This window comes from Bos grunniens, chromosome 26 (genome assembly GCF_055505025.1).
Source record: "Bos grunniens cultivar Pamir isolate PY7600 chromosome 26, Bosgru_T2T1.0, whole genome shotgun sequence".
Lineage (NCBI taxonomy): Eukaryota > Metazoa > Chordata > Mammalia > Artiodactyla > Bovidae > Bos > Bos grunniens.
Genome location: NC_141190.1, coordinates 40,815,905 through 40,837,430, shown reverse-complemented (window position 1 = coordinate 40,837,430; position 21,526 = coordinate 40,815,905). Strand labels below are relative to the sequence as shown.

The window sequence follows — 21,526 nt, the reverse complement described above, 5'->3', positions numbered from 1 at the left end:
TGCTGAGCCACTAGGGAAGACCATGTGAAAGAGACTAAGGCTGAATAAATAAGGGTAGGAAACAATGAAATGAGGTCCTAGAATTCTGAGTGGACCAGTTAACTAAAAGGTTAGTAGAGCATAAGTGGAAAAAGTATATAATTAACCAAAAAGTTGAACTAAATTGAAGTAAAATCTTATATTTCTAAGACTTTTGTCCCTTTCTTTGATATTTCTGCTTTTCCCCCCCACCACTGACCCTCTCTGACTTTTCAATTATCTATAAGGCTTCTCTTCTTTTAAGTTCTCATGGATTAGGAGCCTATTGGCTTATTATTCCTGGGTAAGGTTGAAGAGGGACTCAGGTAGTATAATTCCTGAAATAAAAATTCTGGGTGACTGAGGTGGTGAACTGATTCCATTATCTCTGTGAAAAGGGGCACAAAAAGATAAAGAAAGTGCTTCAAAATCTATGAGGCAAAATCAAAGTGAATGTGATATGATTTAATGTGGTTTCTATATATATTTTTGAAATGTGCATTAACAGGGGAAAAAGATGTTTCTTAAAAAGGGAAATATCCTGAATGAGAATCGCTGAATTGGACAGATGGAATAATTCATATCCTAAAGATGGTTTAGTTATCAAAAAAGTGTTAACTGGAGAATGCAGTCAAGTTCGAAGCATTTCTCGGGGTTCTAATGATAGAGCAAATGCAATAATCAGCGGCACATTTCCTGCATTACTATGCAAATCGCGCTGCCTCTAAATTAATAGTTGTCATTTGTTGTGTTTCCTGGTTTCTCCTATCCTTTCATTTCGGTATCAGAGATTAAGAAAAAAGGCATACTTCTACTATCAGTCAACTTTTGACTACATGTATTTTCACTCTTTTTGGCCAAGCTCTAGTTCACTGACACCGACTTAATGAAAAGAAATGATAGTACTATTAAAATATAATTATGGACTTAAAATAGCAGGCACATTCTTTAACCACCATGGTTATAATAGAGATGGGTTATGATTAGAGCCTTAAGTGTAACTGTGAATTATCCTCCTTCTGCTGTTTGAGGGGAAGGGAAAGAATACATAACAATTCCAAATATTTTTTCCTTTTTAAAATTATTTTTGGCTGGAGGCATAGTTTGAAGATATATATGTTTTGCTGTGAAATGCTCTAAGAAGCCGGTTTAATGGTGTATCAGTGGTTCCTAAATTGGGCAGGAGGGTAAGCTGCATATCAGACCCGGGGCAGGGGGGTAACTTCGCAATGTCAATGTCCCCCTGGAGATTCTGGCATCTAGCTGAAAGGAGACCATTCATTCCGCCCTACTCCTTGCTAGCACAAACCACTTTCAATAATTGATAGAATAATATTCTTTAGCTATCTTGGGGATATAAATGGGTTGAGAATTACTAACTTGAATGAATTTTGCAGTTAAAGAACTAGGCCACTGTAACTTAACTCTCTTGTCTTTTAGGATAAGATTAGGTATCAGTTACTGAGTGTGTGTATGTATTAGCTACTTTGCTATGTACTTACGTACATAGATGAGGAGTTAGAGGCTTGGTGAAGCATATTGTCCAAGACAACCTATTAGTGGGACTGCTGTGATTTGCATCCTAGCTTTTTGGCCTCCGAAGCTCAATAAAAAAGATCACTATCAATTTGAACAACTGGGGCAAAACCTTGTAATGGACATCTGTGATCGCCTGCCACCATCTCTTGCTGTCTTAGGGTGGCAGCACCTGGGCTTCCCAGGTGGCACTAGTGGTAAACAACCCACCTGCAATGCATGAGACATGAGAGATGTGGGTTCGATCCCTGGGTCAGGAAGATCCCCTGGAGGAGAGCATGGCAACCTACTCCAGCATTCTTGCCTGGAGAATCCCATGGATAGAGGACTGGTGGGCTACAGTCCACAGGGTTGCACAGAGTTGAACACGACTGAAGTGACTTAGCACACATGCACCCCAACTCTCCCTTGGAGATCACTCATCTCTCACTCTCAGTTCATATGGCTCATTCTCACTGCTGACTCCAGGGATGGCCTCTTTCTCAAGTTCAGCCAATCAAGAAGCACCTGCTAGAACCTCAGCCACAGGGATTGGTCCAGGGATGGGCACATAACCCTTATATATATTATAAGGATTTGGCTTAAGCAATTGCAGAGGTGAAGAAGTCCCAACATCTGGGTTGGCAGGCTAGAGACTCAAGAGAACTGATGTAGAGCTCCAGTCTGAGTCTGAATCTACAGGCCTGAGAACCAGGAGAGCCAAAGATTTAAGTTCCAGTTCAAACCCTGGCAGGCTGGAGACCCAGGAACAGCTTATGTTTCATTCTGAGTCTGAAGGCTGGAAAGATCAATGTCCCAGCTCAAGGAATCAGGCAGGAGGGGTTCCCTCCTTCTCTTGGGAGGATCAGCCTTTTTGTTCTACTCAGGCTTTCAGTGGATTGGATGAGGCTCCCCTTCATGAAAGTGAGCAATCTTCTTTCCTCAGTTTATCAATTCAAATGTTCATCTCATCCCAAAATACTCTCACAGCACACTCAGACTAGGTTTGACTCAACATCTGAGCCCCTCATGGCTCAGTCAAATTGACACATAAAATGAACCATCACGATATCAGAGAGTAGAGCTGAGCGATGCTATAACATGGATGACTCAGTCAGCGGCACCTCTACTTCTAGCCATCCTCATTCTTTCCCTTGGGTCTTTTCACACACATAAACCAATAAATCCCCAGCTCCATCCCCCTTTCTGAGGGAGGAGGGAAGAGATCTCACCAACATGAACCCCTCACCAGCCAATCCCTCCAAGTCCTCACATAGCCCTGATGAAACATAAAATCAGGTGCCCGCTGTACTGAAATGCATTGAAAACACATCTGGAAGTGCAGCTGCTGGCCCTGTGTGTGCGACTCTGCTGAATTTAGGGTCAGTGGCAGGGACACAGGCAGGAACATTGCTTCTGTGCATCTCACAGGATAGCACCCCATATACGGAAGTGAAATGCTTTCAACACTTTTGCAATCTTTCAGTAATTTTCCATTCTTTCAGGCATTTTAAATTCCTACATTGGTCAGTTTTATTGCTTTTAATTTTCTTTTTGACTTTTTAAAACTTCAAATAAAATTACTTGTCGAGGCAAAATTGTCCTGTGGTTTTGTCCACATTTTTTAAAAGTTCACCTGGTTTTTTTTTGCTGAGATATTTGGAAAAAGCTCTCAACAGCAAAAATTAGGTCTTGAAAACCTCCTTATTTTCCTGGGTTATCTTTCAGGCTGTCCTTACATTCAGGAATCTCTTCACAATCCCTTTTTTATAATATAGAGATGGAACTAAGAAGACCTAACTTATAATTAATTACTTCCCAGAGTACTTTGTCCTTCTTTTAATGTGTCCCTGAGTGCTAGTTATGGATTCATCCAGAAATGTTTATTTCTAATAATAAGAGAGTCTTCCGGTCAATTAACACAGAAGCCTGTCTTGTAGTGGAACAGTACCTCTAGTTTCTGGCCAAAACCTTCTCTTAGTTCTATTTGAAAAAAAAAAAAATGACTTCACTATTGCTTGTTCATTTAAAACTGCACTGTTTGAGCTGGTGTGTACTTGCCACACCTGTCCAACTGATGCCTTCTTAGAATAATAACAACAAAGCAATGTGGGCTTGCAAAACTATGAAGATATGTAGAACATGTCTATAACTCCAGTTCTATCATCAAAAAATGGCATGGTTGATATAGTGTCAGTTTACTTCAAAGGGCAATTTTGAGAATATGCTGAAGTACGAGATATGAAAAAGAAGGTTAAAATACCCCCAAAGGTAGTTATTCCATAGTATCCTTTATAACATGGGACTGGAGGTTTCTAATGGTCTTGAGTGGGCTTCCCTGATAGCTCAGTTGGTGAAGAATCCACCTGCATTGCAGGAGACCCCAGTTCAATTCCTGGGTCAGGAAGATCCCCTGGAGAAGGGATAGGTTACCCACACCAGTGTTCTTGGGCTTCCTTTGTGGCTCAGCTGGTGAAGAACCTGCCTGCAATGTAGGAGACCTGGGTTTGATCCTGGTTGGGAAGATCCCCTGGAGAAGGGAAAGGCTACTGACTTCAGTATTCTGGCCTGGAAAATTCCATGGACTGTATAGTCCATGAGGTTGTGAAGAGTTCAACACGAATGGGGTTGAGGGATGAGTAACTTTCTGAACTACGTAAATCCATTTTGGAAAGCCCATTGTCTCAAGTCCTATGGGACCGAGTTCTCACTCTTTCCCAATCACAGGAGTTCTCAATTTTTCCCAACCACAGCATGCATGAGAGTCATAACCTGCACGAAAGCCCAGAATCCTTAAAGTTTCACACTCCAAATTGTTTGGGATGTAGCATCCTACTTGAATGTGTTGCCGTAACTAGGAATAGGACATCAGTAATTGTGACTCCCTGTGGCTTAGGGGGTGCCTAGGACAGAGAGGGTGGAGAGAGTGATGGAATTTCCCCCTCAAACACTCCATATCTCACCTCCTTCTCTTTCATAAAGCAGACAAGAATGCAAATGGGTGATCACAGATCACTCATGGCTAACCTGAAATCTGAGGTAAATTTTTGTCCTTTAAACTTTAGCAGCATAACTGCTTAAACTCTCAGTAACAAATATTACTTGAGGAGCAACTCACAGATGAACTTGACCCACCCATGATTCAAAATCCTGAAGATGAGGACCCTGTATATGAAGGGGGGTTGGGGGCAGGGGCCAGTAGAGATATTTGGTGGGAGAGATTATGTTTCTTGTTGTTGTTATTTAGTCGTTTAGTTCTGTCTGACTCTTGTGACCCCTTGGGCTATAGCCCACCAGGCTCCTCTGTCTGTGGGATTTCCCAGTCAAGAATACTAGAGTGGGTTGCCATTTCCTTCTCCAGGGGATCTTCCTGACCCAGGGATTAAACTTGCATCTCCAGCATTAGCAGGTGAATTCTTTACCACTGAGCCACCAAGGAAGCACAGAGATTGGGTTACCATGTCTAAAACATCTTTTCAAAATCAAACGTGTCCCTGGAATTTCAGAGGAACTTCCGTTTCCTTACCTGTAAAATGGGAGTAGTTAGGACTGGAGACGATATCTAAGAGCATGGAGATTACAGACGCTTAGTAAGGGGCAGGGAATCTTCCTGTCTAAGATACAACAGTGGAGTGGTGTGTGGGCTGCAGGGACTCAGAAAAGGTTATGAACACCAAGCGTCTGCGGTGCATTCTTGCCAACATGCCAGGAGAAAAATGGGAACAAGCAGGGCATGTGGTCCATGTCTTCCTGGAGTGCCCCGCTACATGGTGGAGACGGACACCAGCTTAAGGACTTCTGCTTTGGCTAAGTGTGGATAAAACCTACATAGAAGGGCAGAGAAAGTTCCATGGAAGTGGAATTGGCAGGGGAAGGTAGCAAATGTTTGCATTGCTCTAAAACGCATGCTGTCATGACGCTTAAGAGCATTACCACCCGCCCCGAGATGTTCTCCAATTCTACCTTAACACACCGACTGTACAGAGTCCTTTATTATTTTCTTAAATCAAGTTTGGCTGCTGGGGACACAAAGCCGTTCCTTGGGGCCCTTCAAGGGAACACAAAGAAAATTACAAGGGCGTGAACTACAGCGATTACAAAGAAGCTGAGACAGAAGACTCTATCAAATGCGTGCGTTCCTTGGCAGGTATAACCAGCTCAGTTTTTATTGCACAAACAAACGCTACCAGGCAGCGACGCCATAGATGTCATAGATGGGGCGTGGAGGGGACAGATGGCAAGGGGGTGCCTCTTGGAGCCAGCAAGAGTATGATGCTCTTTTCTTCCTTGGAGAATTGTCACCCTTAAAAAAGAGAACGGAATGCTTTTCATCCTCATGAGTGTCAACAGTGAAGTGGGTGACTCCCAGCCTTCCCTCCTGGGAGCTGCCTGCCCCCACTCCTCAGGATCTTGCCTCTATTTTCTGGCAGGGCTTGGCCTGGGACCTGGGAGCCCAAAAGCAGCCCTGGGCTTTGGCTTGTTGAGTGGCTGTTTAATGTGCAGGTGGCATTCTCTTGACCAAATCCAGCCCTTTGTTTTTCCTGAAGCTGCACAAAGCAGCCTCTAAGCCTGGAGGAGGACCTAGCTCCATCCAAGGCCTGAGTGGAGGAAAAAGGCTGGAATGATGGCTCATGAGCTCAGGTGTGGTTGCCAATGTCTGGTCCAGAGGTAACAACAGTTTTCATGACCCTTTTGCTCAGGAGCCCAGTGATTAATGCGCCAACATGAACACAAGTGGACAGCCATGCTCCTAAAACTGGGTCAGGGCAAAGCAGTCCCAAATACAGACATGCGTTGTTCAAATCTTGGGACAAATAAAAGTTGTCCTCACTCAACCACTAAGGGAAATGGACTTGCATTGTTTGAGCGCCAACAGGTTTCAGGCTCTATGCTAGCTGCTTGCAGTAGGCTGCTTGATCCAGGCTCATAACAATGTAGAAAGTGGGCATTATTATGTCCGTTGTGTAGGAGAAGCAGGCACTCAGAGGTTAGAGAGCTACCTGAAGTTGTTGCCTTCATAAACCTGGTAGAAGAACCAGGGTCCTATCCCACCCTTACCAGACTAACACCATTCCCACACGGTCCCTTCTAGAATGGTCCGCCCTGAGGTCTCTTGTTGCTGTTGCTATTGTTGTTGTTGTTGTTTCTTCTGTGCTTCGCCCACTATCCCTTCTCAAATATTCACTGATGACCAAACGGCTGTGCTTGTAGGCATGATCTTGTGCCAAGCAAAGTACACAGGGAGCAAAGGGACCCTACCAAGTGCAGAGGCTAGAAACCAGTAGCTGAGATGTCCACAGGCATTTTTCATTGTCTCCATATGACAATGTTGGGTGCCACAGTGCAAGATGGGCAGTTTGGCTGCACAGCGCCAGCCTGGGGGCACCATTCTTAACATAAGTGTGTGGACTGGGGGTGGAGGAAGGTCCTGGCCAGCAGGTCTCTGTCTCCCCAGTCTGTGAAACCTCCACTCCATGAAAGCCAGAGCAGCATGACATTTATCGGTTGTCTCCATTTCAGCTCCTATAAGACAGCATTTGAAGAGTAGTTGCTGTGATCTAAAATAGAATCAGCCTTGGTTTTTGTCTGTAAAGCGGAGGTCCATGTGATTTGTGACGAGTTGCCCAAGTGCACCCAGCGGTTATTGGCAAATCCAGAACCAACTCCGATATCATAGAGAAAAGCCCAGAGCCTCCTACACCCATCCTTGCCTTTTGAACACCAGTTGCAAGGCCTCCTCTTAGCAAGATGTAGCTAAAGAAAGATCCCTTCTGAGGCATCATGACAATTGATCTGCCTTGTGAGAAAACCCATCAAACTCCCTTTGATGATAGTAATCTGCTGAGGACTCACCCAATGCCAGGACTGTTCTAGGTGACTTTCAAGCCTTATCTCATTTAATTCTGGAAGAAACCATCAAGATGAAGCACTCTTATTGCCACTGCCTCACAAAAGAAAATATTTGCTCAGTGACTTACGCATGGTTGACCCAGGAGGCCCTGAATCCCAAGCAAAGCTGTTTCTTCCTAAATGTTGCATTGAACAGAGAAATAATTCAGCCATTTCTTTCATTCATTTTGTATTTCTTCTGGTTACAATATAATTTTTTTTTTTAATCTAGTGAGAGAAGCTTGAAAGCGGGTAGGCCAAGAGATCCTGTTTATTATTTAGGCAACAGTTTCAGTGATGACTTTCATATGAACCTTATCAGTGTCAAACCAGAGTTTACTAACACTTTGCTAACTTATAAACAGGCTCCCACACACTCACTCTGGAGCTTATACAGAGAAGCACATGTAAACATTTCAAAACATTTCTGGTGGACAATTAATTTTTTTCCTTTGGGAAAATATCCGATTGATGATAATAATGAAGCAATGCATATTTTGAAGATAAATAATATGAAAATGGGTGGCTTCAGTCTCTTTCAAGAATTGTGGGATGCTTAGAAATTGTCATTAAGTTTCTGCGTACTTAGAGGTCCATTTTGCAGTGGCTCCAAGGAGTATGCTCAGGAATGCAAGATGGAAGAGGGGAGACCAGTTATGAGGTTTTTTGGTTTATTTGGAAATTCTGTGTCTTCTGGAGAGCCAAGGACTTTTGTCTTTGAAACGTTCTTCGTTTTTTCTAAAGTACAGTGCTGTACTTCTAAGAACCTTCTCTGTGGCTACTTTCAGATTTCTTCCTTGCCGTTTCTGTTTGCTTTTTCTTTTTTCTCTCTCGGTCCTCTCTCTGTGGGAAAGGTAATCTGGGAGGGTGGCCAGTGCTGGCAGGGGAAAAACAGGAGCATGTTTATCACGGTTTATGACCCCAGCGCTTCCCAAAGGAGAAACGTTCACATCTGAGCATCCTCCTTGGGTCTATTGTCCTTCTCTGAGATCTTCAAAGATATCTCTTCCAAGGGGAACACTTGTGTCATTGTGGCTTCCTTTCCTCCAGAACCATTAAGATAATATTCCTCCAGTTGAACATCAGACAACACTTTTGGTGAAGGACTTCAAGAAAAACACCAATAAAGCTAAATCTATGACCTTCAGTCTTGAATTGTGTGTATCAACTGTCAGATTTGAAAACCATTCACCTTAGGTTCACTCAGGGGCCCTGGAAAGGTCATTAATACATCTAATGCCTCTCCTTTTCTCTTGGCACATAGTAGGATTGCATCTCCTTACCCACTTTGAAATTAAGCCTGACCGTGTGACTTGACTTGACTCTTGACATGACAATGGCAGAGCTAGGAGCCCAAATGTAATCTTCTCTGGTCTCTTTCCCTCCATCCTGGCAACCAGCAACATCTGCAAGAGTGATGACTCCATCAGCAGGCACGTCCCTGCTGATCTGTGAAGGGCATCTTTTACCTGATGTAAGTAATCAGCAGATAGGTAGGGGTCCAGGCCTGGGTGTCCTTCCGTGGAGAATTTCTTGACTGGGTAAGAGCAGCCTTCTGAAGCTTTGTTCTAAATATACAGTTACTATGAAATTTCAAGTTGGAAGTTAACTATGGTATCTTTCTGGGTGATGCCTCCATACTATGTTTCCTGATCAAAGATCTAGGGGAAGATTTGGTCTTATCAGCTGTGTAAGCTTCATAGCCAAATCATTAATCTTCCTGAACCCCCATTCTGAAAATCTGCAAGGTGGGTGACAACCACCTCTGCCTATTTATGACCCTTTGGAGGAGTTTTAAAGGCAAAGTAAGATGGTGTTTGTGGAAATGCAGTCCAAGCCGTGTCAATACAGTATCATCATTCCTAGGTATAAAGGGCATTGTGCTCACCAGTCCTGGTGCTGGCATGGGTGGTCTAAGGGTTGATGTAGATGGTCAATGCTTTCTGATGGGGTCAGGGGCCGGGTGGCCTCACTGGATGGAGTAAGACGCTCTTTCTGAACTCAGGAACTGGAGGCCCTGTAACTCCTCAAAACTGTGCCACCTGCAGCTAAACCCGCTTTACCAAACACGAGTTCTGCATCTTGGTTCATCCATTTGCAAAACACCTGAAATATCTACCTCATAGGCTTGATCTCAACAAAATAACCACTAGGGAGACATCCTGAAACCAGGAGGGTCCAAGAATCAGTTCTACTAGGACAGTGGTCCAGTTTTCCCCCTGAGAGTCCCTTTGGTCCTGGTAGGTCCCGTTTGTGAGGAATCCAGTCTCAAAAATCAATCATCTTGGCAATTTCTGAGACAGTGGGAGGCAAAGAAGCACTTATCAACTGTCTGCAAGTAAGAATATCTGTCTTTCCTAGCAGATAGATGGCCTTTCTTGGATATAGCCCACTAATTTTTATTAATCTTTTGCTGTGGAGTGGATCCTGAGTTTTGACTAATTTTTTTAACTTCAAATGTTTGGATGATTTGAGACTCCCCCCACCCAGAAAAATGGCCTTTTAATTTTTACATATTTTCCCTTTCAGTGCAATGTGGTTTCTATTTTCAAGTACACAGATTCAGAATAACTCAGTTCTTCAATGCCTTCCTCCTCTTTTCCCTCCCTCCCTCATTTCCTGTTCTGTAGCACTCTGACCAGCCTTCGGCTGATTCTGGCTTCCTGGGCAAAGCCTTGGAGCTGGACATCTTCCAAAATCACCCCTGGAAAACGATGGTGGCAACTCCCATATACTCTTCCTTGGAATAAGCACCGCAGGACAGGTTGCCTCCCCATTTGGGAGTGTGGTTACTGAGCTGGGCAGGGATGTCAGGCTGTAACTGACTCATTCATGAGTCTGGCCTCAGTGCACAGAGAGAAGCCTGGATCCCCCTACCCCAGCCAAGCGGTTTCAGCTTATCTCTAAGGAGATTAGAGGACCTCTGGCTCATTGCTGCCTTTCTTTCGGAGCCAAAAGGCCTAGCAGATCAAAGTCAACATGACTTCACATAGCTAGTGGCTTATCTCCTGCCTGTCCTAAGACCACTGACCTCTCAATTAAGGTTTTAAGAACAATTTCTTTTGGGGGAGGAAGTGCTCATAGGATGGAGGACAGTTTACACTTTCAGACCTCTGGTCCTGACCCTGTGGCTGGGCGGCCTGTCATGACTACTCACCATGCAATTAGGCAGCATTTTTCAATTCCCTTATAAAGAAAAAAAATGTTATTTTTGCCAAAAATATCTCCAAGTGTCCTAAAGCATTCTATTTTTCATATCTAATGAGGTGACAGTGGAATTTGTTAGACGAATATGACTTTATCAAGCTTTAATGCTAACACTCCTCTCAAACCCAGAGCTTCATGGCGCGTCGAAGGAGACACTGATAACCCAAAGCCTTGGCTGACTGATGCATTTGGGTGCATTCCTGTGCTTCCTGGTGGAGACCAGCCCCTCACCCTCTGCATAGTTTCAGCCTCGTTAGAGTCTTCCTTGAAGCGTGGCCTGCTAGTTTGCAAGTCTTGAGTTGATTAAACTGAATGCCAAAGAAAAATATCTTGTACCCTGGTGCTGAAAAATTCTCTGAAAGAGGTGGACTTTTCAGATAGATGTTGTAAACTGTGAATTATGTGTGTGTGTATTTACATATACACACACACACTTAGTTTTCTGCATGTCCGTCTAGTCAAAGCTATGGTTTTTCCAGTGGTCATGTATGGATGTGAGAGTTGGACTACATGGAAAACTGAGCGCCGAAGAATTGATGCTTTAGAACCGTGGTGTTGGAGAAGATTCTTGAGAGTCCCTTGGACTGCAAGGAGATCCAACCAGTCTATCCTAAAGGAAGTCAGTCCTGAATATTCATTGGAAGGACTGATACTGAAGCTGAAATTCCAGTACTTAGGCCACTGATACGAAGAACTGACTCATTGGAAAAGACCTTGATGCTGGGAAAGATTGAAGGTGGGAGGAGAAGGGGACAACAGAGGATGAGATGGTTGGATGACATCTCCGATGGACATGACTTTGAGCAAGCTCCGGGGAGTTGGTGATGTACAGGGAAGCCTGGTGTGCTGCAGTCCATGGGGTTACAAAGAGTTGGACACAACCGAGTGACTGAACTGAACTGAAATTGATACACCCACTGTTTCCATTGTTCAGTAGCTAAGTTGTGTCTGATTCTTTGCAACCTCATGGACTGCAGCATGCCAGGGGGTCCAGACTGTCCTTCACTGTCTCCCAGGGCTTGTTCAAACTCATTTCCATTGAATCAGTGACACCACCCAACCATCTCATCCTCTGTTGCCCCCTTCTCCTCCATATACATATATATATATATATATGCCCACACACACACATATATATACATAACATATACATACTTATATATGTATACATTATGTATATATACACACACGGGCATACTTAGTGTGTTTCATTTTATTGCACTTTACAGATATTACATTTTTCACAGACTTAAGGTTTGCAGCAATTACATCAAACAAGTCTATCAGTGCCATTTTTCCAATAGCATTTGCTCACTTCCTGTCTCAGTGCTATATGTTGATCATTCTCACAATATTTCAAGCTTTTTCATTATTATTTTATTTGTTTATGGTGATCTATGATCAGTGAACTTCTTGCAAAATGATGATAGCACCCACCCATTCAATAAAGATGATAGCAACCACTCAGATGCTGGTTAGCATTTTATAGCATAAACAGTATTTTTAAATTAAAATAGGTACATTTCTTATTTATACATAAGACTATTGCATATTTAATACAATACAGTGTAAACATAACTTTTGTATGCACTGGGAAAGCAAAAAATTAATGTCACTTGCTGTATTGTGTTACTTGCTTTATTGTTGCAGTCTGGACCGGAACTTGAACTATCTCTGACATATGCCTGTGTACACACACACACACACAGACACACACACACGTGTGTGTGCATGCTCAGTCACTTCAGTTGTGTCTAAATATTTGCGACCCTATGGACTGTAGCCCACCAGGCTCCTCTGTCCATGGGATTCTCCAGACAAGAATACTGAAGTGGGTTGCCATGCTCTCCTCCAGGGGATCTTCCCAGCCCAAGGATCGAATGTCTCTTATGTCTCCTGCATTGGCAGGCAAATTCTTTACCACTAGCATCACCTGGGAAGCCCCATACACACACACACACACACACCTTTTACTAGCAGATATACTGTCTCTTTATTGGATGTTCGTGCCAGGTTCCCTAGAAGATACCATGGATGTGTATAACCAGTCTCTCCCCTTGAGAAGCTGTACCAAGGAGTGATGAATTAAGTGTTAGATTGTTGTAATAGACTAGAGCTCAGACTCCAGGGCACTCAGACTGGGGTTTGAATCTCGGCTTCAATGATGACTACCTGTTCACCCTCAAGAAGTTACTTAACTTCTCAACCTTCTGTTTCTTTGTCTTTAAAACTGGGACAAGCATCCTTAGTGCTTCTCAGGTTTCTGTAAGGATCAAATGACATAAACCGTTAAGGTCTATAGTCCAGTGTACGGCATATGTAAGTATTCAATAAATAGTCTTGGCTAGTTGTTTCATTATTGTTGTGTAAATTTTAAAATTTTGTTGTTCAAGGTGGGGTAGGATTTACTGAAAGGCAGGGAGGCAGAGAGTCCTTCGTGGAGCAGAAGTGGACAGGAGCACAGACTGAGCATCAAGGGAACCTCTGGGAAGCCCCCAGGAGCCACCAGCAGGTTCTATGCTTGCCTTCCTAAACATTCAAACTTATCTGCCAGCACGACTTGCTGGAAATTACCCAGGAAGCCACGTAGTTAATTTTCTGTATCTGTTACAGATGAGGGTCAGTTGTCATTTCCATCATAAAATCCATGCTTCATGGATCTAAAGCTTGGAATTTAAAATGACATGGGGCTTAAACTCCACTTAACACTTTTGATTTAAAACCTTCTCAGAGAACAAAAGTCACTGCAGGCTTTTTGGTATAAGTTACCTTTTGAAAATGAATTCCGCATCTGGTTTTGCATAGCCTTTTCAATGACAAATAGCTTTACACCAAGAGTCATTAAAAATCAACGCTTTTAAAAAGCAAATAATCAGCCACATTTACTTTCTCTTTAGACAAATGACAGGTGCCTGGGTAGGGTTTCATTTTTATCTCTTTTAATGATGACTTTCCAAAATGGCTACTTGAGAAAAGGGCAGTTTGGAGAAAGGAAGGCAAGGCATTTTTAGAGGTTACTTTCTTAGCCTCTAGAGATGTATATTTAATTCATTCAAATTTTATTATGGAATTTGATTTTAAAGGTAAAAATGTGTCATATATAATATCAGTATATGCTTTGTCTTTTGGTTTATGCATTAGACACCCTACAGCTACATATACATCTGTTAGAAGACTGATCCAAAAGAGTTTTATTTCAAAATAGCTAGATCAATATTCCACAGAAAGTAGCTGATGGCCAAGATCAACAAGGAATTTTAATTTTTTCTTGAAAAAAATAATTGCTCTGATTTCACCTTTGGAGAGAAATGGCAACGTGAAAATGTTCAGAGAAGATTCCAAGAGAAAGCTGAAAGTTGGAAGCACTTACAGGAAATGAACTCGATCTAGTTGAAAATTTTAAAATTCCATAAAGTTTAGTTGTTATTGTTTAGCCCCTAAATCGTGTCTCTTTGTGACTGCATGGACTGTAGCCCACCAGGCTCCTCTATCCATGGGATTTTCCAGGCAAGAATACTGGAGTGGGTAGCCATTTCCTTCCACAATAGTGTTTAGTATCATGGTGTAAACCTTTTTGTGTTTCTCTAGAGAACATTGCCTACTCCAGTATTCTTGCCTAGAGAATCCCGTGGACAGAAGAGCCTGGTGGCTGCTGTCCATAGGGTTACACAGAGTCGGACACTACTGAAGCAACTTAGCATGCATGCATGCATGCATTGGAGAAGGAAACGGCAACCCACTCCAGTAGTTTTGCCTGGAGAATCTGGGGACGGAGGAGCCCGGTGGGCTGCCATCCATGGTGTCGCACATTTCGGACACAGCTGAAGCGACTTAGCAGCAGCAGCAGCAGAGAACATTGCCTAATACCTCCAGGTGAAGGTGATGGGAAAAGGGAAAAGATCATGAGCTGCAACTTCATTTACTTGCAGTTTTTATTGTGAGCAGGAACACAAGTAATGGCAGATGGGACTTGGGGAAATGCCTTTCCCCCTTCTGAACCGACGTGGTTATCTCCCTTGGCCTTTCAGTTTTTATTTTCCAGAATCCAGTGAATGTATCTTCTCATCTTGGGCTACCTTCATAATTAGACTTAAATTCTAAGAAAAGCTATTAAAAGCCTCAGGCAAGGCTGGTGAGGGAGTACAGCTTCATGTACTATTGAACTGGATGAACTGGTTTCCTTGGACTCAAGCTGGGAGAAGATGCCTGAATAACTCCCAGGCCCTTGTGGATTTCTATTTGCTGAGTAAAGATATGAGAGCTCAGTTATCCTGTCCACTCAGAGGCAGACTAAAAAGTAATGACAACAATATTGGCAGCTTCCTCTAGACTCCAGAGGTGTGATTTCTTTCCTTAGCCCTTGAACCTGGCCCAGCCCTGTGACTTGCTATGACCAATAGAATATGGCAAAGTTGTATAAGTTCTGGAGCCTAGGCTTCAAGTGGCCTTGCAGCTCCTGCCTTTGTCCTCAGAATGCTTGTCACCACATAAGAAAGTCCAACTAGATGATTGAGGTGTGGTGAGAAAGGTCAGACTGACCATCAGCATCAAGGTTCCAGGCATGTGAGTGAGGTCATCTGAGTCCCTCCAGCCCCAGCTGGGTCACTGATTGATGGTCCCTGCCTGCAATGAAATGTGAGCACAGGCAAGACCAGAAGAACTTCCCATCGACACACAGAATCATGAGGAACAACAAATTGGGATTTTAAGTCAGGGTCCGTGGGCCATTCTGACCAGGCATGAGCTTTTCTAAATAAAGTTTTATTAGAACAGCATTAATATTGTCCTGGAGGTCTCTGAGATTGTCCTCATTTCTTTTAATTCGTTTTTCTTTTATCCTCTTGCTACAACATTCGAATCATAGGAGTCCCAGAAGAAGAAGACGAAAAGAAAGACCATGAGAAAATACTTGAGGAGATAATAGTTGAAAACTTCCCTAAAATGGGGAAGGAAATAATCACCCAAGTCCAAGAAACCCAGAGAGTCCCAAACAGGATAAACCCAAGGAGAAACACCCCAAGACACATATTAATCAAATTAACAAAGATTAAACACAAAGAACAAATATTAAAAGCAGCAAGGGAAAAACAACAAATAACACACAAGGGAATTCCCATAAGGATAACAGCTGATCTTTCAATAGAAACTCTTCAAGCCAGGAGGGAATGGCAAGATATACTTAAAATGATGAAAGAAAATAACCTACGGCCCAGATTATTGTACCCAGCAAGGATCTCCTTCAAATATGAAGGAGAAATCAAAAGCTTTTCAGACAAGCAAAAGCTGAGAGAATTCTGTACCACCAAACCAGCTCTCCAACAAATACTAAAGGATATTCTCTAGACAGAAAACACAAAAATGGCATATAAATTCGAACCCAAAACAATAAAGTAAATGGCATTGGGATCATACTTATCAGTAATTACCTTAAACGTAAATGGGTTGAATGCCCCAACCAAAAGACAAAGACTCGCTGAATGGATACAAAAACAAGAGCCCTACATATGTTGTCTACAAGAGACCCACCTCAAAACAGGGGACACATACAGACTGAAAGTGAAGGGCTGGAAAAAGATTTTCCATGCAAATTGGGACCAAAAGAAAGCAGGAGTAGCAATACTCATATCAGATAAAATAGACTTTAAAACAAAGCCTGTGAAAAGAGACAAAGATGGTCACTACATAATGATCAAAGGATCAATCCAAGAAGAAGATATAACAATTATAAATATATATGCACCCAACAGCAGAGCACCGCAATATGTAAGACAAATGCTAACAAGTATGAAAGGAGAAATTAACAATAACATAATAATAGTGGGAGACTTTAATACCCCACTCACACCTATGGATAGATCAACTAAACAGAAAATTAACAAGGAAACACAAACTTTAAACAATACAATAGACCAGTTAGACCTAATTGATATCTATAGGACATTTCATCCCAAAACAATGAATTTCACCTTCTTCTCAAGTGCACATGGAACCTTCTCCAGGATAGATCACATCCTGGGCCATAAAGCTAGCCTTGGTAAATTCAAAACAATAGAAATCATTCCAAGCATCTTTTCTGACCACAATGCAGTAAGATTAGATCTCAATTACAGGAGAAAAACTATTAAAAATTCCAACATATGGAGGCTGAACAACACGCTGTTGAATAACCAACAAATCACAGAAGAAATCAAAAAAGAAATCAAAATCTGCATAAAAACGAATGAAAATGAAAACACAACAACCCAAAACCTGTGGGACACTGTAAAAGCAGTCCTAAGGGGAAAGTTCATAGCAATACAGGCATACCTCAAGAAACAAGAAAAAAGTCAAATAAATAACCTAACTCTATACCTAAAGCAACTAGAAAAGGAAGAAATGAAGAACCCCAGGGTTAGTAGGAGGAAAGGAATCTTAAAAATTAGAGCAGAAATAAATGCAAAAGAACCAAAGAGACCATAGCAAAAATCAACAAAGCCAAAAGCTGGTTCTTTGAAAGGATAAATAAAATTGACAAACCATTAGCCAGACTCATCAAGAAACAAAGGGAGAAAAATCAAATCAATAAAATTAGAAATGAAAATGGAGAGATCACAACAGACAACACAGAAATACAAAGGATCATAAGAGACTACTATCAACAATTATATGCCAATAAAATGGACAACGAGGAAGAAATGGACAAATTCTTAGAAAAGTACAACTTTCCAAAACTGGACCAGGAATAAATAGAAAATCTTAACAGACCCATCACAAGCACGGAAATTGAAACTGTAATCAAAAATCTTCCAGCAAACAAAAGCCCAGGTCCAGACGGCTTCACAGCTGAATTCTACCAAAAATTTAGAGAAGAGCTAACACCTATCCTGCTCAAACTCTTCCAGAAAATTGCAGAGGAAGGTAAACTTCCAAACTCATTCTACGAGGCCACCATCACCCTAATACCAAAACCTGACAAAGATCCCACAAAAAAAGAAAACTACAGGCCAGTATCACTGATGAACATAGATGCAAAAATCCTTAACAAAATTCTAGCAATCAGAATCCAACAACACATTAAAAAGATCATACACCATGACCAAGTGGGCTTTATCCCAGGGATGCAAGGATTCTTCAATATCCACAAATCAATCCATGTAATACACCACATTAACAAATTGAAAAATAAAAACCATATGATTATCTCAATAGATGCAGAGAAAGCCTTTGACAAAATTCAACATCCATTTATGATAAAAAAAACTCTCCAGAAAGCAGGAATAGAAGGAACATATCTCAACATAATAAAAGCTATATATGACAAACCCACAGCAAACATTATCCTCAATGGTGAAAAATTGAAAGCCTTTCCTCTAAAGTCAGGAACAAGACAAGGGTGCCCACTTTCTCCATTACTATTCAACATAGTTTTGGAAGTTTTGGCCACAGCAATCAGAGCAGAAAAAGAAATAAAAGGAATCCAAATTGGAAAAGAAGAAGTAAAACTCTGTTTGCAGATTACATGATCCTCTACATAGAAAACCCTAAAGACTCCACCAGAAAATAACTAGGACTAATCAATGATTATAGTAAAGTTGCAGGATATAAAATCAACACACGGAAATCCCTTGCATTCCTATACACTAATAATGAGAAAACAGAAAGAGAAATTAAGGAAACAATTCCATTCACCATTGCAACGGAAAGAATAAAATACTTAGGAATATATCTACCTAAAGAAACTAAAGACCTATATATAGAAAACTATAAAACACTGATGAAAGAAATCAAAGAGGACACTAATAGATGGAGAAATATACCATGTTCATGGATTGGAAGAAACAATATAGTGAAAATGAGTATACTACCCAAAGCAATTTATAGATTCAATGCAATCCCTATCAAGCTACCAATGGTATTCTTCACAGAGCTAGAACAAATAATTTCACAATTTGTATGGAAATACAAAAAACCTCGAATAGCCAAAGCTATCTTGAGAAAGAAGAATGGAACTGGAGGAATCAACCTACCTGACTTCAGGCTCTATTACAAAGCCACAGTCATCAAGACAGTATGGTACTGGCACAAAGACAGAAATATAGATCAATGGAACAAAATAGAAAGCCCAGAGATAAATCCACGCACATATGGACACCTTATCTTTGACAAAGGAGGCAAGAATATACAATGGATTAAAGACAATCTCTTTAATAAGTGGTGCTGGGAAATCGGGTCAACCACTTGTAAAAGAATGAAACTAGAACACTTTCTAACACCATACACAAAAATAAACTCAAAATGGATTAAAGATCTAAACGTAAGACCAGAAACTATAAAACTCCTAGAGGAGAACATAGGCAAAACACTCTCTGACATACATCACAGCAGGATCCTCTATGACCCACCTCCCAGAATATTGGAAATAAAAGCAAAAATAAACAAATGGGACCTAATTAAACTTAAAAGCTTCTGCACATCAAAGGAAACTATTAGCAAGGTGAAAAGGCAGCCTTCAGAATGGGAGAAAATAATAGCAAATGAAGCAACAAACAAACAACTAATCTCAAAAATATACAAGCAACTCCTACAGCTCAACTCTAGAAAAATAAATGACCCAATCAAAAAATGGGCCAAAGAACTAAATAGACATTTCTCCAAAGAAGACATACAGATGGCTAACAAACACATGAAAAGATGCTCAACATCACTCATAATCAGAGAAATGCAAATCAAAACCACAGTGAGGTACCATTTCACACCAGTCAGAATGGCTGCGATCCAAAAGTCTACAAGCAATAAATGCTGGAGAGGGTGTGGAGAAAAGGGAACCCTCTTACACTGTTGGTGGGAATGCAAACTAGTACAGCCACTATGGAGAACAGTGTGGAGATTCCTTAAAAACTGGAAATAGAACTGCCTTATGACCCAGCAATCCCACTGCTGAGCATACACACTGAGGAAACCAGAAGGGAAAGAGACACGTGTACCCCAATGTTCATCGCAGCACTGTTTATAATAGCCAGGGCACGGAAGCAACCTAGATGTCCATCAGCAGATGAATGGATAAGAAAGCTGAGGTACATATACACAATGGAGTATTACTCAGCCATTAAAAAGAATACATTTGAATCAGTTCTAATGAGGTGGATGAAACTGGAGCCGACTATACAGAGTGAAGTAAGCCAGAAAGAAAAACACCAATACAGTATACTAAAGCGTATATATGGAATTTAGGAAGATGGTAACAATAACCCTGTGTACGAGACAGCAAAAGAGACACTGATGTATAGAACAGTCTTATGGACTCTGTTGGAGAGGGAGAGGGTGGGAAGATTTGGGAGAATGGCATTGAAACATGTATAATATCATGTATGAAACGAGTTGCCAGTCCAGGTTCAATGCACAATACTGGATGCTTGGGGCTAGTGCACTGGGACGACCCAGAGGGATGGTATGGGGAGGGAGGAGGGAGGAGGGTTCAGGATGGGGAACACATGTATACCTGTGGCAGATTCATTTTGATATTTGGCAAAACTAATACAATATTGTAAAGTTTAAAAATAAAATAAAAATTAAAAACAAGACAAACCAAAAACCAAAAAACAAAAGAACAGCATTACAGTCATTCATTCATTCCATATTGTCTATGGCTGCTCTTATGCCTCAACACAGAACCAAGTAGTTGTAACTGGAACCATGTGGCCCTCAAAGCCTAAGCTATTTATTCTGTTGTCCTGTATGAAACAAAAGTTTGCCTACCCATGTTTTAGCTGTTAAGTGTCTTGATATGCAGTAAAAAAAAAAAAAACAAAACAACACCACCAAGTTGGTATATTAGGCAGTGTTCTCTAGAGAAACAGAAGCAGTAGCTTTGGTATATGTGGTGATACAGGCTGAGAAGTCCCCAGATTTGCAGTCAGCAAATCAGCCCAGGAGAGCTGATAGTGTAGTTCCACTCCCAAACCAACTGTCTAGAAACTCGAGAACGTGTGTTTCGGTTCAGGTTTGAAGGCGAGAAAGGACTGGTATTCCAGCTCAAGTGATCAGGCAGTTCTTACCATTGAGACAGTCAGCCCTTTTTGTTCTACTCAGGCCTTCGACAGGTTGGATGAGGCCCACCTATCTTGGGGAGGGCAAGCTGCTTTATTCACTCTATCATTTCAAACGTTGATCTTATCCAGAAACACCCTCTTAGACACATCCAGAGTAATGTTTGACCACATATCTGGGCACCCTGTGGCCCAGTTATGTTGACGCATAGAATTAATCATCATAGCTGGTATCAGTATAGGTTTTGTTTCAGTAACAAAAACCTACAATTAATGACATTGGACTAGGAGGTGGACAGAAGGTGGACAGGGCACTATTAGGGCTAAAAAGAAGGTAAAGAAATGACTGCTAAAGGCTAGAGAAAAGGCAACCCAGGTTATGTCCAGTGGAACAATAGCCCCAAATAGTCCAAACTATTAATATCACCAAGGTAATAGGGAATCTAGAAAACTATCCATGGAATTCATAGATATGGCAAAGGAAATCTCTAGATAGAATATGGAAAGTACCAACTGGCTTCTCCTAGTTGCCTGTGATAGTGTACATGAAGAGAAAGATGAGATGGAGAACTGTTTATTTTACAAGCAGAGTGTAGAGGGAATATAGAGGGCTCAGGACAGATTTGATTAGAAAACAAGACCGTCTCTTATTTCAGCACACACAAGCCTCATCCCAGCTATGAGACCTCAGAAGGTTTTAAACTGCTGCCTCATAGGCTCTCTCAGCTAGCAAAGGGCTTCTGAGAATCTCAAGGGGGTATCCTACAGCAGATTCACACTCAGCCCAAAGTAGAGGCAGTGAAAGAAAGTCGCTCAGTCATGTCCAACTTTTTGCGACCCCATGGACTGCATGGTCCATGGAATTCCCCAGG

At 41.7% G+C, this 21,526-nt stretch overlaps 1 long non-coding RNA gene across 3 annotated transcripts in view; it reads left to right on the top strand.

Annotated features, from left to right (window-relative positions):
* Positions 1 to 21,526, top strand: part of LOC147344443 (uncharacterized) — a 217,775-nt gene that overhangs the window by 121,605 nt on the left and 74,644 nt on the right. For 2 of the 3 annotated variants that reach the window (XR_015155566.1, XR_015155565.1), the window contains one exon: positions 15,494 to 18,263. The exons of the other annotated variant lie outside the window; for it this stretch is intronic. This is a non-coding gene — a long non-coding RNA (uncharacterized LOC147344443). Of the gene's footprint in view, positions 1 to 15,493; positions 18,264 to 21,526 lie in introns of those variants that run through there. 3 annotated transcript variants of the gene reach the window in all.